Here is a 16,700-nt window from a genome sequence, read left to right as displayed (position 1 = left end):
GGCCCCGGCAGGATCATATGAATGGCCAGTCCAGTCACAGGCCCGTACCTAGGCTGCCAGGGGCATGGAGAGGAATTCTTTGCTTCCTTTGGGTTTTGTAGGAGGAGGCTGGGGGCTCTGCTCCCCACCATGATTCAGTCTCATGATTTACCCCAAAGGAATCATGCCCAAACTGGGTGGTTCCAAAAATGGCCAATATCCGCTACATGGATGATCGTTCTTCAGGATAGAAAAGTGAGCAAAATAGCATAATTCTTGGAACTATCTATAGTTTATCAAAGAACAAAGATCATAACAATGAGATGGAATATGTTTAATAAAACACTGTGTCCAAAAGTGCCACCTGTGTGAATAGATAAGGGAGGAAATAAGACTTCTCAGTAGCATGTATGAAAAAAGGATGGGGGATTTTAATGGCTGGTAGGCATATTCTGAGTCAACAGTGAGCTGTGGCTGACAAAACAGCATAAATCCCCATAGAAATGAAGCCAAAAGGGATTAGGAACCTGGAACAAAAAAACATACTTGAGGCTCTCTGTTCAATTCCTGGTTGACCCAGGTATTTTTCCAGAGTTTATTTTTATGGCTGAAATGAATGATCTGAATGCTCTGACCATCACTGAGCTCCCATTCTTTCTGGGATTATGAAGCTAAAGAATGAAGTTGAAACTTTGCAAGGAAGTTAATATTTTAGGCTCTGTAGTCAGACAGACCTGAATTGGGCAAGTGATTTAACCTATGTCTTAGGGGTTTTTTTTTAATTGAAATAGAGTTGATTTACAATATTATATTAGTTTCAGGTGGGCAACATAGTGATTCAATAATTTTATAGATTATACACAATACAAAGTTATTGTAAAATATTGTTTATATTTCCTGGGCTGTATATTACATCCCTGTGACTTACTAATTTAATAACTGGTAGTTTGTACCTCTTAATCACCTTCACTTGTTTCACCTGTCCTCCCACTCCTCCCCTCTGGTAACCACTAGTTTGTTCTCTTTATCTGTGAGTCTGTTTCTTTTTTTTTTTTTTTAATTAATTTATTTTATTTTATTATTTATTTTCGGCCACATTGGGTATTCGTTGCTGCATGCTGGCTTTCTCTAGTTGTGGCAAGCAGGGGGCTACTCTTTGTTGCAGTGCGCAGGCTTCTCATTGCAGTGGCTTCTCTTGCTGCGGAGCACAGGCTCTAGGTGCATGGGCTTCAGTAGTCGTGGCACGTGGGCTCAGTAGTTGTGGCTCGTGGGCTCTAGATGCAGGCTCAGTAGTTGTGGCGCACAGGCTTCGTTGCTCCGCGGCATGTGGGATCTTCCCGGACCAGGGCTGGAACCTGTGTCCCCTGCATTGGCAGGTGGATTCTTAACCACAGCACCACCAGGCAAGCCCTGTGAGTCTGTTTCTGTTTTTTTATATTTGTCAATTTGTTTCGGTTTTTAGATCCACATATAAGTGAAAACATACAGTATTTGTCATTCTCTGACTTATTTCTCTAAGTATAATACCCTCCAGGTCTATCCATGTTGTCACAAATGGCAAGATTTAATTCTTTCTGGCTGAGTAATATTCCACTGTGTGTGTGTGTGTGTGTGTGTGTGTGTGTGTGATTATATATATAATCACAACTTTTTATCCATTCATCTGTTGATAGGAAGCACTTAGGTTGCATCCATATCTTGGCTATTGTAAATAATGCTGGTATGAACATTGGGCTGCATACATCTTTTTGAATTAGTAACTTCTTTGGCTAAATACCCAGGAGTAGAATTGCTGGATTGTATCCAATTTAAAAATGGGCAAAGGACCTGAATAGGTATTTTTGCGAAGAAGGCATACAGATGGCCAACAGCCACATGAAAAGATGCTCAGCCTCATGAAACATCAGGGGATGCAAATCAAAACCACTATGTGATACCATCTCATACCTTTCTGTTGTGAGAAAAACAAGAAATAACAAGAGTTGGCAAAGATGTGGAAAAAAGGGAACCCTAGTACACTGTCGGTGGTAATGTAAATCAGTACAACCACTAAGGAAAACAGTATGGAGGTTCCTCAAAAAATTAAACATAGAACTATCTAAGTCTTAGGTTAAAGGAAGACCCAAACTGGTAAAGTTATTGTAACACCTAAGTGAGATAATACATGTAAATTAAGGTCTAGTGCCTAGCATGTAGTAAGTGTTCAATAAATGTCAGTTATTGCTTTCACAAAGAATGTTTTGCAGCTTCTAATAGCTAGTTGTGTCTCAGAATTGGACCCACATGGGCCAATTAATACATATTCATTGAGTTGAAATATCTGCCTAGACTTGCCTCGGGAAAGAAAAGGAGATTTGAAAACAAACACATACACAAAGGAAAGAACCTGGATGACCCAGTGTTAATATGTTTCTCATCTCAGGAGGAGGGTCTCTTTGCATTGACAGGCTATTACTCAAAATTTACTTATCAAAGTCATTGTTTCTGTGGTTCTAACATAATCGGTAGAAACTCTACAAACATCCATACCGGATGTAGCCACAATCAACATGGACGCTGCATGCATGGGCATTGACTTTGGCTCTGGATCATACCCCATCTATTTCCACCTGACCTTTTCAGCCAGCTACCTAGACATCTAGAATCAAATAATCATAAATAAAATTCACAATCTGCCCTTACACGTTCTACTCATACCCCATTTTATGAGAATTTTGGAGGACAAAGTGGAGTAACAGTTGTTCAATTTGATGCAACAAGAAATATTTTATAGAGGGGAAATGCGCCCGGTTACATCAAAACCAGAATATTGACAGCAGAATTCATCATATTCATTTACTGTCGTGTATATGGTTTATGTATTCTGCTTGATACTTTATACAAATATTTCAAATAAATCCTTAACTTTATAAGGGTTGGACAATGTTTGCCTTATTCATCTGACACTTTAATTTTTCTCTTTCATGAAAAACTGATCAGTAGAGCAGCTGGAAAGGAAGGCAGTAGGCAAGCTTTCTGAGCTTGGGAGCAGCAGGTATTCATGGGGGATATAAAACAACATGCATTAAATTCTAGGCCAAAGCTCCATAAAGTATATACATTGTCCCGGAAAAAAAAAAATTGTTTTTTAATAAGCCACAAGCAAGGGCATACTTGACTTGGCTGTATTTTCTGTGGGCTATCATGTAAACCATCTTTAATATCAAGTTTCTTTTTATCGTCTACATTCAGCCAGGGCTTATACTCGTCTCTGCAGGGCATTTTGATGGAGTCAATAAATTGAATTTCCAGCCAGCATCAGTAAGGAGTAATCAGAAATCAGATCTAGGAAAGACTACATTCCTATTCAGCTCCAAGTCAGAGAGGCAGCAGGAGGGAGCTTTTTGTTTTGTTTTGTTTGTTTTAATGTTTCCAGTGAACAGTAAGGCATTTTCCCGTAGTTCAGTTTATTTCTCTCTGAACTTCAGCTTTCCTCTGTTATTTTGGTCACTGGCTTCTTAATGATGACTCTTTTGTTCTGACTATAATTTAGTTCTTTATTCATTTACTCATTCATTCATTCAATATGGATTTGAGGACAAGATGATGATAGGGAGTGTGCTGAGTGCCGGACAGGCATAGAAGAGACCCTGCCTTCCAGCAGTTCTTAAGAACTGAATGCTTTAAAATTAAAGATAATACTCATGATTTTATCCCCCATGGACCTGAATATTCCCATGACTTTAGTCATTGAGTGGTTTTGTGGGCTGGGAGTCTGAAGCCATATTTGTAGTGTCAGATCTGTCATTACTCCCCCCTAGGACCTTAGATAAATCAATGAGCTCATCTAGACTTCAACATCTTCATCTCAAAAATAAGTAGGTGGGATGAGAGATTCTCTAAATTCTCTTACGATTTCAAATTGGTTCGTGTTTCTGGTGCAAATCTTTTATAGGACTTGGCCAAGCCCTCCCAGCTAGGGAGTGGAAATGAGAGACTGAAAAGTAAGCCTCCTGACTGTATTACCTACCAAGCCAGAGGCAACATCTTGGTAGGGAACTGAATAAATACAGCCACAGACCTAAGTTTTTGGTGAAGAAGGTGTTCTGTGTGCTTGTTTGTTTAGTTGAATTAATTGACAGTACATAAACATTGGGAGATTTAATAAAACATGGATTCATGGCTTCCTTTACAAAGTAAGAACCTAGAAATACGGAGTTACATTCCCACGTGTCAATAATTGACAGGAGATAATTAGCAGCGACTCCTTCAAGTGATCTGTTCAGGCAAGTTTGCTGTAATCCTTCCTACTCCCTATTGTCTTACATAGAGCTTTTTCTCCTCCTTTATGTTACTTCCCTTGTCTTTAAAGCAATGAGTTTGCAAACCCTATACTAAACTATAAATGGATAGGTGAGTTTGTGTGTGTGCATGAGTGTGTGGGAGTGAAGAGGAAGGGAATATATCTTCATATACGATTTACAACTATTATATCTGAACTAACAAAAGAACTAGGAAAAAAAAACACGGATAGGTTTTATCTCCAGCTAAAAAATAATTAAAATTTTGGACTTAACATCTTTGAATCAACAGAACAGAAATGGAAATGCCATTCAAAACTTAGTTATCATTTAAATTACTCGCTAGCTTAGCTTTAGAGATATTTCTGCTTTGATTCGTCCAATCCAATAACCACAATGCATATAGAGATACTTTCAGGTAAAACCCACACTACAAAAGTAGAAATCTTGATCATGAGAAATGATAGACTTCTCGTTGTTTGAGATTGTTTTCTTTAATGTCTGCCTTTGTAAAAAGGATCACACAGCTAAAGTGATCATTTTCAATCTCCTTAAACACTTTAAACAGATTATCTTGCTAGCAGCTCAGGTTGGTTAATTAAAGAAGGAAATAAGGAAAATATTCTCATCTCATTTTAGTTCTATAATTCTTTTTTTAAAGTGCAAGCCATTTTCTTTATAGTTTTATTTAGTATTTCACTCCTGGTTGAGGTCAGTATGACTTAGTATTTATTTTCTTTTGGGCTTCTATTTTTCTTTTTCTCAGTGAAAGATAAAGTAGTTAATTAAATGTTTATATTAAAGATAGTGTGTTTAAGAGAAGAAATCACTTTCTTCTCATTTGAATTTGCTCCCTTCTGGACATTTTTCATTATTTTTCGAATTAAACAGTCATCATTAACTGCACGTCATTCTTCTTATATATTTTTGGCCTCTATCAATAAAAAAAAAAATTTCTCACCTTATTCTCCACCACCACTCCCAATGTCCCAAAGATGTTTAGTCTTTCCTGTCTCTGAGTCCACTAAAGGAATTAAGATTAAAAGATTATCAGTTAGCAGACTTTTTTGTTCTTGTTGACAGTTTGTTTGACACAAAGATCCGAGGAAAGGCGCAAATTGTGCAGTGTTTCTTTCTCTCCAAGGAAAAAATTTTTAAGGCAAAAACACCACTCTACCCATGTGAAGATCAGTCATTTGAATTCAGTGCAACCTTTCTCAAGATTATGATTTCTACTCTGATGCTGAGAATTTCTACAAATGTTATGCAAGGTCTTAAAATATCTTTGGTCTTTCCTCTGACAGCTTGTTGTTCTGTATCATTTACTGCTTTCAAACAATGTTTTTTAAAGAGATGGCAGTTTTTCTAAGGAAAAGTGACAATGCATATAAGACATTTTCCCCTTATCCATAGATAAGAAAGGTATAATTTTGAGATTGAGTTTCTTTCCTCTAGCATCTGCAAGATGAGTTTCCCACAATATGCAATTATGTGGCTCAAGGCAGATAATTTCCCGGGTATAGCAGACTCAAGCTGACTGGAGAAAAGACGTTGGTGACATTTCATGAAAAGGTACATGATGCATAATTCAAACATATGAGGACATTGAAAAGAATTCTAGAAAGTATGACTATTTCTATTCAACCTTTGCTGAACAATCTGCCTTTCCTCGCTATCAGTCTGTTTGCTCTTCCCTTCACCATCATAAGGAAGAATGGAGCAAATTAAGATCCACTGGCCGTGGGAAAAATAGTTGTTTTCAGGCTTTCAGGTACCATTCATTTCTGTCCATTCTGGTATTTAAATTCAAGGGATACTTTTATTTGTTTTTTACTCTGAAGAAGATGGAAAGCCATTAGCAGCCTCTGAACAGAGGAGTGATTTTATCCGACTCATGTATTATCGGAATCATTCTGGCTTCTGCTTTAACAAAGACGGCGGAGGTGGAGGGGCAGAAACCAGGAGACCATGGCAACAGGAGACCACTGAAACAATACCCATGAGAGATGCTCATGGCTGGGGCCACAAGAGGTTGTAAGTGGTTGAATTCTCATACATTTGGAGGGAACAGTAGGATTTGCCAGTGGATTAGAGATGGAACATGAGAGCCAGGAAGGAGCCAAGCATGACTCTAAGGTTTTTCTCCTGAGCAACTGAAAAAAAATTGAGTCCTATTGACTAAGATGGGAGGAATGGTATGAAGGAAATCAGGAGTTCTGATTCAGCTATGGTGAGTTTGAGAGACCTGTTAGGAATTCAAGTGGAAATGTCAAATAAGCAGTTGGATATGTGAATGTGGAATTCAGGGGAGATATTGGGACTGGAGATAGAAGTTGGGAGTTGCTGATATATAGTTAATATAAAGCCTTGAGACTAGACAAAAATCACTTAGAGTAATTGTTCCCAATGCTGGCTGTGCATTATAATCACCTGGGGAGCTTTCAGAAAGTGTGAGGACTGAGCCCTGCCCCAGACTAATTAAATCAAAACCTCTGAGGGTGATGCCAAGGCATCAGTATTTTTAAAAAGCCTCCCAAGTGATTCTAAAAAGCAGCTGGGGTTGAGAACCATTGACCTACAGAGTCAATGAAGAGAGGAAGGGATGTATAAGAAGTAAGCCCTGAAAGGCTCTAGACGTCCTAAATCTGGACGATGAGAAGGGGCCAGCACAGGAGCCAAACACCAAGATAAGTGGAATGTAGAGCAGGGGTCAGAAAACTATTTGTAAAGAGGCAGATAGCAAAGTTTTTTTGGCTTTGTGGGCCATACAGACCCTGTCGCCCTTATGAATTCTGCTGTTGTAGCATGAGAGCCGCCTTAGACAGTATGTAAATGAATGAAGGTGGCTGTGTGCCAATAAAACTTTATTTACAAGAGCAGCCGGTGGGCTACATTTGGCCCACGGACAATAGTTTGCCAACCTTGGATGTAGAGCATCACAGGATTATTTTAGTGGTCTCCTAGTAAGATTATAACTGTGAGCTGGTGAGGTGAGAATGAAAAAGGAGCCCTTGCTGTGGCCTGGGTGTCCTCTTCAGGGCCACTCGTGAAGATATCAAAGCCGTTGGAAGAGCCGTTACTGGAGAATGTGGGCACTCATTTAAATATTTCAGAAAATTTTTCATTGAATCTTTTGTGTCTGATGTAATGCTTATAGGTGGAAATTCAGTAATAGGTTTGTGTTTTTTAATTTCACAAAAGTCTTGCTCAAATAAGGCAGATATGAGAACACATAATAAAGTGGACCTATGAACTCACTGGTTAGTGTTTCCCCCTTAATGTTGAATATACTGATACTTTTAACATGGAGTGAGGGTGCACTCTTCTCTCAAGAGCTCCTGTTTGGGGTTTCCCTGGAGAAGTTTAATTATTCTTCTCACTACACTTGCTAAAATGAGGCAGAATGTATTTCGTCTTACTTACAGGTCGTCCCAGACACGCAGGGGTAAACGCATATTACCAATGTTGGAACCAGAAGCCTCTGGAAAATTGTGAGGAACCCATTGAAAATACAGCTTCCCACATAAGGGAAAAAAATCACAAAGGAAGTGATTTTTTTTGGTGACCCAGACTGCTGCTTTCACTCGGTTAGCAGCTAAATTATAATGATAATCATGGTAATTTACAGCTTTATAGGACCTTTAACTCAAATACCTCAAAGGGTTTTGGAAACCCAAACAAGCCTTATCATACCTCTGTGGCTAAAAAGCATGCAGTCTACAGAGACATGAAGGAAACAGCAGCAAGGCTGAAGTAAGTAATTACTCTAAGCGGTCAGAGAGAAGGACAGGTAGAAGCAAATTCTAGGAAAAGAATTTCAGAAATCTGGCCAATCCTAGATACAAGTGAGGTGCCATGCCCATGTGAATGCTAGAATTCCATAGGTGGCCTGGGGACTCCTGCACAAAGTCATGAGAGGAATCGTTACACCGTAAGGCTACAACAAGAATTGGCTAGTTGAAAGTATTACCAATCAGGTAATCAAGTCACAACTCTTCAACAATATACAGGTGGGTCAAATCAAGCAAAGCTTGGATTCCAAATCAACTAGCACTTACTGAGCACCTACTGTGTGCCAGCCCTCAGCTGGGTTATACTATTAAATGTTGATATTAAAACAGAATGGAGCAGAGGACTCCCAGTTCTGGGGAAGATGGAGTAGCCCCACGCCATCCAAGCTCTCCTTACAACTAAAAATCCCTGGACATAATATAATATACAGCATAAGAAAACTCCGAAAAGTGGAAGGAAGGAGGCAGACTGCTTAGGAATCTTAAAAATTGAGGAATGACATGGCAACTAGTTCCCTGGGCTTCCTTATTTCTTCCCACCTATGCAGGACAGGGCACTTCAGAAGCCTTCAGCTATGCACCACCAAACAGTACAGCCTAAAAAGCTTCCAGAAAAGCCTGTTTTCCCCAACCAAAGGATGAGGCAAAGAGTAGGCTAACAACAGCAGAGCTTTTTGGTTATGCCCACCCTACACCAACCAAAAGCCAATAGAACAAATGCGTCCTCCTCAAGCCCAACCCATCCAGGGCCCAAGCAAGGGGCATTCTGATTCCCCCACCCAAGTGGTGTAGGTGAGGCCAAATGGGAAGCTGTTTTCCCATCCCTTGACTGGCTTGGTAGAAGTAGGCAGTTCTCAAATTCCCCTGCCAGGTGGTATCAACAACCCAAGCAGGGAGCCTGGTTCTGACTACTATCACCATGGACTATCTTGCCCGTTCTTGAGCTTCATATAAATGGAAACATACAGTGTATATTCTTTTGTGTCTGGCTTCTTTCGTGTAGCAAAACATTTTTGAGATTTGTCCAAGTAGTTGCATGTATCAGTAGTTAGCTCTTTTTTTTAGTGAATAGTATTTTACTGTATGGATAGACATGACTTGTTTATTCATTCCCCTGTTGATTGACAGTTGCTTTGTTTGCAGTTTGGGGCTATTATTAAAAGCTACTGTGAACATTCTTGTGCAGTCTTTGTACAGATGTAACTGACTTTGATTTGATGGTATAGACAACATTTCAGCTATATATCAATCTCCCGGGTGTTTTCATTTACTTTAACGATCTCTTTTAACTACAGTAACCAGATAATTCTTAAATTTTATATCATTTCTTGCTGTTTAAAATCAACCTCAAAAGGAGAAAAAGAATGGGAGAATTAAGGGATATGAACCCAGTGTGGTTAAAAGCTATTTAAGGTCAAACTAATTCTATAAAGTAAAGGTTTGTATTTCATTTAGTCAACCAACTTACTGAATCTAATTAAGTAGCAACATGTTACGATGAATGGAGTTCCATCCTTGCTGCTGATGTGCTCGCAGCCAAGTTACTTGATAGTATAAAAGTTAAACTACTTAATCTGAGGGAGTTTGGGGATTGGGGGATATGTTACTGAATTCTCAGTCTTTTTTTTTTTTTTTTTTTTTTTTTTTTTGGCTGAGTTGGGTCTTTGTTGCCATGTGCGGGCTTTCTCTAGCTGCGGCAAGCGGGGTCTACTCTTCCTTGCGGTGCGTGGGCTTCTCATTGCCGTGGCTTCTCTTGTTGCGGAGCACAGGCTCTAGGCATGCGGGCTTCAGTAGTTATAGCACGCGGGCTCAGTAGTTGTGGCGCACGGGCTTAGTTGCTCCGTGGCATGTGGGATCTTCCCGGACCAGGGCTCAAACCCGTGTCCCCTGCATTGGCAGGCGGATTCTTAACCACTATGCCACCAGGGAAGCCCCTCTCAGTCTTTGAATATTATTCTTCTATGAACATTTTCTGAAGTTGGAAGTGATGAAATTTCATGCAGAGCAAGAAAATGGATAAGCTTGTAAGATCAACAAACCAAAGGGAGTGATAAGAATTGAAATGGTCTCCATTCTTGGAAAAGCAGAAGTTGATGTTAGGCGATGGGTAGAATGTCAATTCATCTTCACTGATGGGCCATTCCTAAGGTATTCTATTCTCTCCTCCATGAAAGAAAGAAAGAGAGTGGTAGGTAAGTCATTTTCAAAATAGACCAATGACATAGAGAACCCATTCCTCCTAACAATTTAAAATCTACTGTACTTTGCCATAATTTAAAAGCTAGTCCTTGTAAGAGAATGTATTTTGAAGTAGAAATTAGAATGCCTGGCAACTGTGATTCAAGAAGGAAAAACGTCTTTTAAACACATACGGGGGAAGTGAATCCCAGCAATAACATTATCCCAATTTCTATCTTCATTCACAATTTTTAGTCGCATCCCTGCACCATACCCCCTCCCTAAGGACCCATTACGCTTCCATTATGGACTAGATTCAGAGTTTGCCTGGCATTTCTCTGAAAGGTTTTGTACGCATTTCCTGTTAGATGCTGCTAAGTGCTAATCATTTTTATTAAGGAAGACATGGTTCAGCAGTAAAAGTCCTGCAGAAAGGAGCCTAAGCACAATGGGCGGCATTTCTAAACCCTTTAGACTAACTAGGCTTATTCTCAAGGGATCCCTGAAGGAGGAACTTGAATTACCTTGTTTCTGAGAAACTCTGTGGACTCAAGTCCTGAACTGCTTTATTCTGACCTTCACAATATGCTTTTCTATTGATATGGTGCATCTCTGTGTGGTAAATTCACTTGAAGTACAATAAAGTCTTGATCAACTAAATTAAAAATAGTGGTTTCTTCCCTCTCATGCATCCTGCAAATTGCCTTTTGCCCATTAGCTAGTAACGGTTTCCCTTTCATTTTGCATGTCTTTACAGTTTGGGAGATCTCTCTGGGTCCTCTCTGCACTCTACTTCTATGTTCTGCTTTTGGACTATCACCTCCACATGACTTTTTGCTTCTTTATTTGGTAGGAAAGAAAATTCCCCAGTTGTCATAGTGGAAAAGGTTAGCCATTTCTTCCCGTGTAAAAGCTTTAAGTACCACTTGGCCATAACATCTTAGGACCATGACAATCATTTTATATCATATAATCAATCATTTTTAATCTACCCATGAAGGAATGACATGGTAGTAAGTTCCCTGAGCTCCCAAGTTGGTCACAGATACTATAACTGATTCTCTCTTTGAAATCTCCCATACCTATTGTGTTTCCTGTTACTAGAGGTAGGACATGCCTTAAACCTCTTTTCTAAGCCAAATGTAGTTTAAAGGCCACTAGCCTGACATTCAATTACAAGTGCCAAAGCCAGGTACAGCTATTCTAGCCTAAGTGTCATTCTGCAGCAAATCCTGTTATAATGAGATTGCACTGTGCAATATTTTCGAAAAATCAAGGCATCCTGACAATTACCATAACAGCAAACATTCTAAATAAGAGGACACAAACCATTTGAATGACTGTTTGAGACATTCAAGATGACAAGCTTTGGTAGCTTAAGCTCTGGTTTATCCTGGATAAAATGAAAATTGCCTCCTGGCTGGTCTTGTATAAATTTGGATCGCAGGTAATAAGTGACAAGATGAATTTTCCTTTCCAGTCAAATCACTTGTCACCCTTCAGTCCACCTTCAATTACTTGTGCTATCTTTAGCATTCAAGAAATATTTCTATTTATATAACAAATTGTGGGAAACTATTTTGGAGCTAGATTGGAATTTTCTTATGCTGATCTTTTTTGTATCCCCTGAGTTGCAAAGTCATACATTTATGGCTTATTTCAATTCAAATCAACTCTACTGCTTAATGAACATTTATTGAATGCCTACTTTGTTTAAACAAACAAACAAAATGCTGCTAATTCACCCAGTGTGTATCACACTTTTGTGACTTTTGTGTTTATAGCCCTGTATCAGTTTACCTATATTCTCTTGATTCAGTATTACTCTGATTAGCAATGAATACTTGAATTTCTTTCCTTGTGGATATTTAAACAGCATCACCACCTATTTGCCTGGCCACTTGATCGATGTGTTTCACCTCTTGGTCACTAGTTGGAACACCTTAGAGTCATCCATACATTTTTGTCTATAGGTTTTGCCAACATGCTTTGACCGTGACTGGCTCACCTACATGCTTACACTGATTATTTAAAATAGCAAGTGTAATGGTAGCATTTCAAACTAGCATAGATGAGATCCTGCAAGTTGGATCTGCCTGCGTTGTGAGTCCACTGTGCTGTGCTAGGTACCATGGATACACAAAGATGAGCCTTGTGCACTTCCCAAATTCAAGAAGATCCCACCCTGATGTGGGAGGAAGACAGTACAGGATAAAGCACAAGGAACAAGGCAGTGAATGTCTTAAGCAGAGCAGAGGAAGACGTTAAATCCGAGGACAATCCTAGAAGCTAAAGGGAGGATGTGGCATTTGAGCCGGCCCTGAAAAGATAGGTAGGATGGTAAGGGGGATAAGTGGAGGGTAAGGTAAGTCCAGACAGAGCAAACATAAGCAAACTCTCGGAGCTGGGAAAGGGCAGATGTGTTCAGAGAAGGAGAAGATGCTGGAAGTTGCTACTGATGGGTTAAAGAGGGGGGCGTGTTGCAGAGGGGCAAGAGGAAGACGAGTAGGATAGGGCCAATCTGGATGTGAAGCCCAGCTCTGCCTCTTACGTGACCTTGGACGCTGAACTCAACCTCGTTAAGGCTCCCTGGCCTCATTTTTTTTTTTTTTTTTTTTTTAAAGACACATTTATTCAGCGTCATGATCAGACTATTACATTTAGCAATCAACAGCATGGGTGCAAAAAAAAAAAAAAATCTACATTAAAACCCTTTGTTGGAATGCTTTACACTTTCCACAGAACAGAAACTAAAATAACCTGTTATACAATTAGTCACAAATACAGTCCTCGAGTTTTTTTGCCCATACACATGAGTATTGTCTAAAACATGTCTTCTTTGTAGCAGCTAGGCCCTGCCACCACTGTGCTTGGCTGAGTTCACAAATCTGTTGTAACCTGTAGCTTCCCTGTCACTTCTCTGGCTCTCCTCTCCTGCTAAGCTTTGTTTCCTGGCAGTAATCAAAACCTTCTGCCACTGCCATAGCTACTGCTGCTGCTGGAACCACCATAGCCACCTTGGTTTTGGGGTTTGGCAAAGTATTGGCCTCCACCACCATAGGGGCCAGAACTTCTGCCTCCAAAGTTTCCTCCTTTCATGGGTCCAAAATTTGAAGATTGATTGTTGTAACTGCCAAAATCATTGTAGCTTCCACCACCTCCAAAATTGCTTCCATCATTACCAAATCCGTTATAGCCATCCCCACTGCCACCATATCCACCACCACCGCGGCTGCCACCAAAGCCACCTCGACCACTGAAGTTTCCTCCATGACCAAAGTTGTCATTCCCACCAAAACCACCTCCATGACCACCACCAAAGTTTCCAGAACCACTTCGGCCTCTTTGGCTGGATGAGGCACTAGCCATCTCTTGCTTAGATAGGGCTTTCCTTACTTCACAGTTGTGGCCATTCACAGTGTGGTATTTCTGAATGACAATCTTGTCTACAGAGTCATGGTCATCAAAGGTTACAAAAGCAAAGCCTCTCTTTTTGCCACTGCCTCGATCAGTCATGATTTCAATCACTTCAATTTTCCCATACTGTTCAAAATAATCTCTTAGATGATGTTCCTCAGTGTCTTCTTTAATGCCACCAACAAAAATCTTCTTCACAGTTAAGTGGGCACCAGGTCTTTGAGAATCTTCTCTTGAGACGGCCCTCTTTGGTTCCACCACTCTTCCATCCACCTTGTGTGGCCTTGCATTCATGGCCGCATCCACCTCCTCCACAGTGGCACATGTGACAAACCCGAAGCCTCTGGAGCATTTGGTGTTTGGATCCCTCATTACCACACAATCTGTGAGCGTTCCCCACTGCTCAAAATGGCTCCTCAGACTCTCATCGGTTGTTTCAAAGCTCAAACCTCCGATGAAGAGCTTCCGCAGCTGTTCGGGCTCTTTGGGTGAGAAACACTTATTGTTCCTTCTGGTCGCAGCAAGCCACGTGCTTCTCCGCACTGGGGGAGGCGGTATGTTGGGTGCTGGGTGGGCCAAGAAGCGCCGAGCGCATGCGTCCCTCACTCCATTCGACGCACGCGCAACAAAAGGACTAGGAGGGAGGAGTACATCGCCAATATCGACTACAAATGCTCTTTAAGAAAGTCGCCCACTCTGACTTAGACATGACGACAGTGGAGGGGGGGAGACGTCAACGATGCTTACTCGGCGGCGTCCACGGGCAGAAAGAAGTAATCTACCGAACGTATCTCTGGCCTCATTTTTTGAATAGGGAAAATAACGCTCTCATAGGATTGTTGTGAGGATTAAATGAGCTGAGGTGTCCATTGCATGTTAATACCCTTCCCTCATACCTCATTTTTCTTCTGAAATCACTGTACCTCCAAAGAAAGCAAAAGAAGAATTTAAATACTGATTTTTTTCAAAATGTAAGATAACGGTCAGTGTCTATTGAGTGTTCAGTATATGCCAGACACTGGGCTAAGTATTCCATATGCATCCTCTCCAAGAGTTCTGTTCTATTTTCATACCCATTTTGCAGAGGAGGAAGCGGGGGCTCATAGAGATGAAGTGAACATCCCCAAACTATTAAGCAGTAGAACAGGAATTTTGAGCTGGGCAGTCTGTCTGCATGGTCCCTGTTCTCAAACACCCCACTGACTTCTGCCCTGTTCAAGTCCATCCATTTATTCAACAGAAATCCATTTGACACGTAGTATGTGTCAGGCCCTGTCAGTGAACCCAAGAGACAAAGATCTCTGGCCTCTTGAACCTCTGGTCTTTACAGGAAGGAGGCCAATAGACAAATAAGCAAGTTGCATAATATTTTGGAAGATGTTAAGTGCTGTGGAGCAAGAGGAAAGCAGGAGCAGACAGTAGGGAGTGTAGGAGGGGGTTACAGTGTTCAGACATAGCGGCCTCAGGGAAGGTTACTGAGCCAAGGTGACACTGAGCAAAAACTTCAAGGAAGTCAAGGGGGGCCCTTGAGGATGCCTGGGAGACTACATGAAAGGGTCCTGAAGGGCGAGCAGGCTGGGCACCTTGTAGAAGGAACAAGGAGGTCAGCGTGGCTGCAGTGGGGTGAGTGAGGAGGAGAGCGGCCAACCAAACCTTGGAAGGTCTATGGGCCCTGTAAGGACTTGGGCTTTTCTAAGAAGGAGCTGGGAGCCACGGGTGGGTTTTGAGCAGAGGAAGGGCATGATCTCATATTGCAAGAACATCTGTCTGCCTTTGCTTTTGAGGCTCATGGAGCCATTTACAAGTACTGCAGCCGCTCAGGCAAAATGAAGATGACATAGATGGGAACAGCAGCGGAAAGAAGTGGCAAGGGTCACATGATGTATCATGAAGGTGGAGCCAGTAGGGTTTGCTGATGGGTTAAATGGCAGGGTATGAGAAAAAAGTAGAGTCTGCCGATGAAGCCAAGGGTTTTTCGGAGCCTCCGTAACCGGACTGCTCCCTGGCGCTCCAGTCATCACGTGCTGGCTCCCACTAACCAGCTTACTCCACCAAGACAGGGAAACCTGCTCTCCTAGGACTCTCGCTTTGGGGTAATAACCTGGAGACAGTGAAAATAAGGCTTAGTGGAACACAGGTGTGCCAGGGTAGAGCACAAAGTGACTGCAAAGTATGGAATTTGGGCTGCTGTTATTGCCCCTAAATAGAACAATAGAACTGTGTCTTCAGCCTCCCTGGCGCACGCAAAGCTATTCAGTTTGAGAGGGAAGTGGCAGCCACTGATAGAACGTGGAATGTCTATCTGGGGAGTTTTGCTACAAGTTTTGCTTTAATTACTCTACATTTTTTTTAAGCTGCAGAAAATAATCAAGGCTTACCTAGTCAGCCCAGCTTTCCCTCTTTGTCTTGGAAAAAGCCATTTCCTTTCACCTAATCTCTCCTTCTCTACGCAAATGTGTGCGTATTCTCCTTGAGGAGAATCCAGGGTTTCTGTACACAAGCATGTGGTCACACACATATCCTTAGTACCCACACGTATCAAATGAGGAGCGATGCCGTTTTTGGACCAGGTGCTTTCACACAGATCATTAAAAGAGACTGTATATACCATTGGCCCTGGGTATCCACAGGGGTATTGATTCCAGAACCCCCGCCCCATACCAAGATCCCCAGATGCTCAAGTCCCTGATATGAAACGGATGGTACAGTCAGCCCTCTGTATCTGTGGTTTCATATATTCTGACATGGAGGGCAGCTGTATACGGACTGGTTCTCCGAATTACCTGCTCTTTGCTCTAAGCCAAGTTCCTTAACCTAGAGGTACTCTTTGTCTTATTTGTATCGTGGGGCCATTGATAACACCAACCTCTTAGGGTTTTTATGAAGACTGAAAGAAAACACATAAATCCTTTAACTCGGACCTGGCACCTAAAAAGTCCTCAATAAATAGTCTTTGCCATTTTATTATGATCATGGTTATGTTTGTGGTTAACCTTATTTATAAGCTTAATTAGATGGCTGAAATTAAGTAGGTGCTAAATAAATATTAATCCAT

At 41.1% G+C, this 16,700-nt stretch overlaps 1 long non-coding RNA gene and 1 pseudogene across 3 annotated transcripts in view; one reads left to right on the top strand and one right to left on the bottom strand.

Moving 5' to 3' along the window:
* The window catches only part of LOC309637567, a 296,945-nt gene that overhangs the window by 205,750 nt on the left and 74,495 nt on the right, over positions 1 to 16,700 (top strand). The gene's annotated exons all lie outside the window — the stretch shown is intronic.
* On the bottom strand, positions 12,848 to 14,321 carry LOC309638603 (heterogeneous nuclear ribonucleoprotein A1 pseudogene; annotated as a pseudogene). Its single transcript has one exon. The product of its transcript is annotated as a heterogeneous nuclear ribonucleoprotein A1 pseudogene (transcript).

This window comes from Balaenoptera physalus, assembly GCF_965194825.1.
Source record: "Balaenoptera physalus genome assembly, chromosome: 11".
NCBI lineage: Eukaryota > Metazoa > Chordata > Mammalia > Artiodactyla > Balaenopteridae > Balaenoptera > Balaenoptera physalus.
This window is presented reverse-complemented; position numbering and strand designations above follow the sequence as displayed.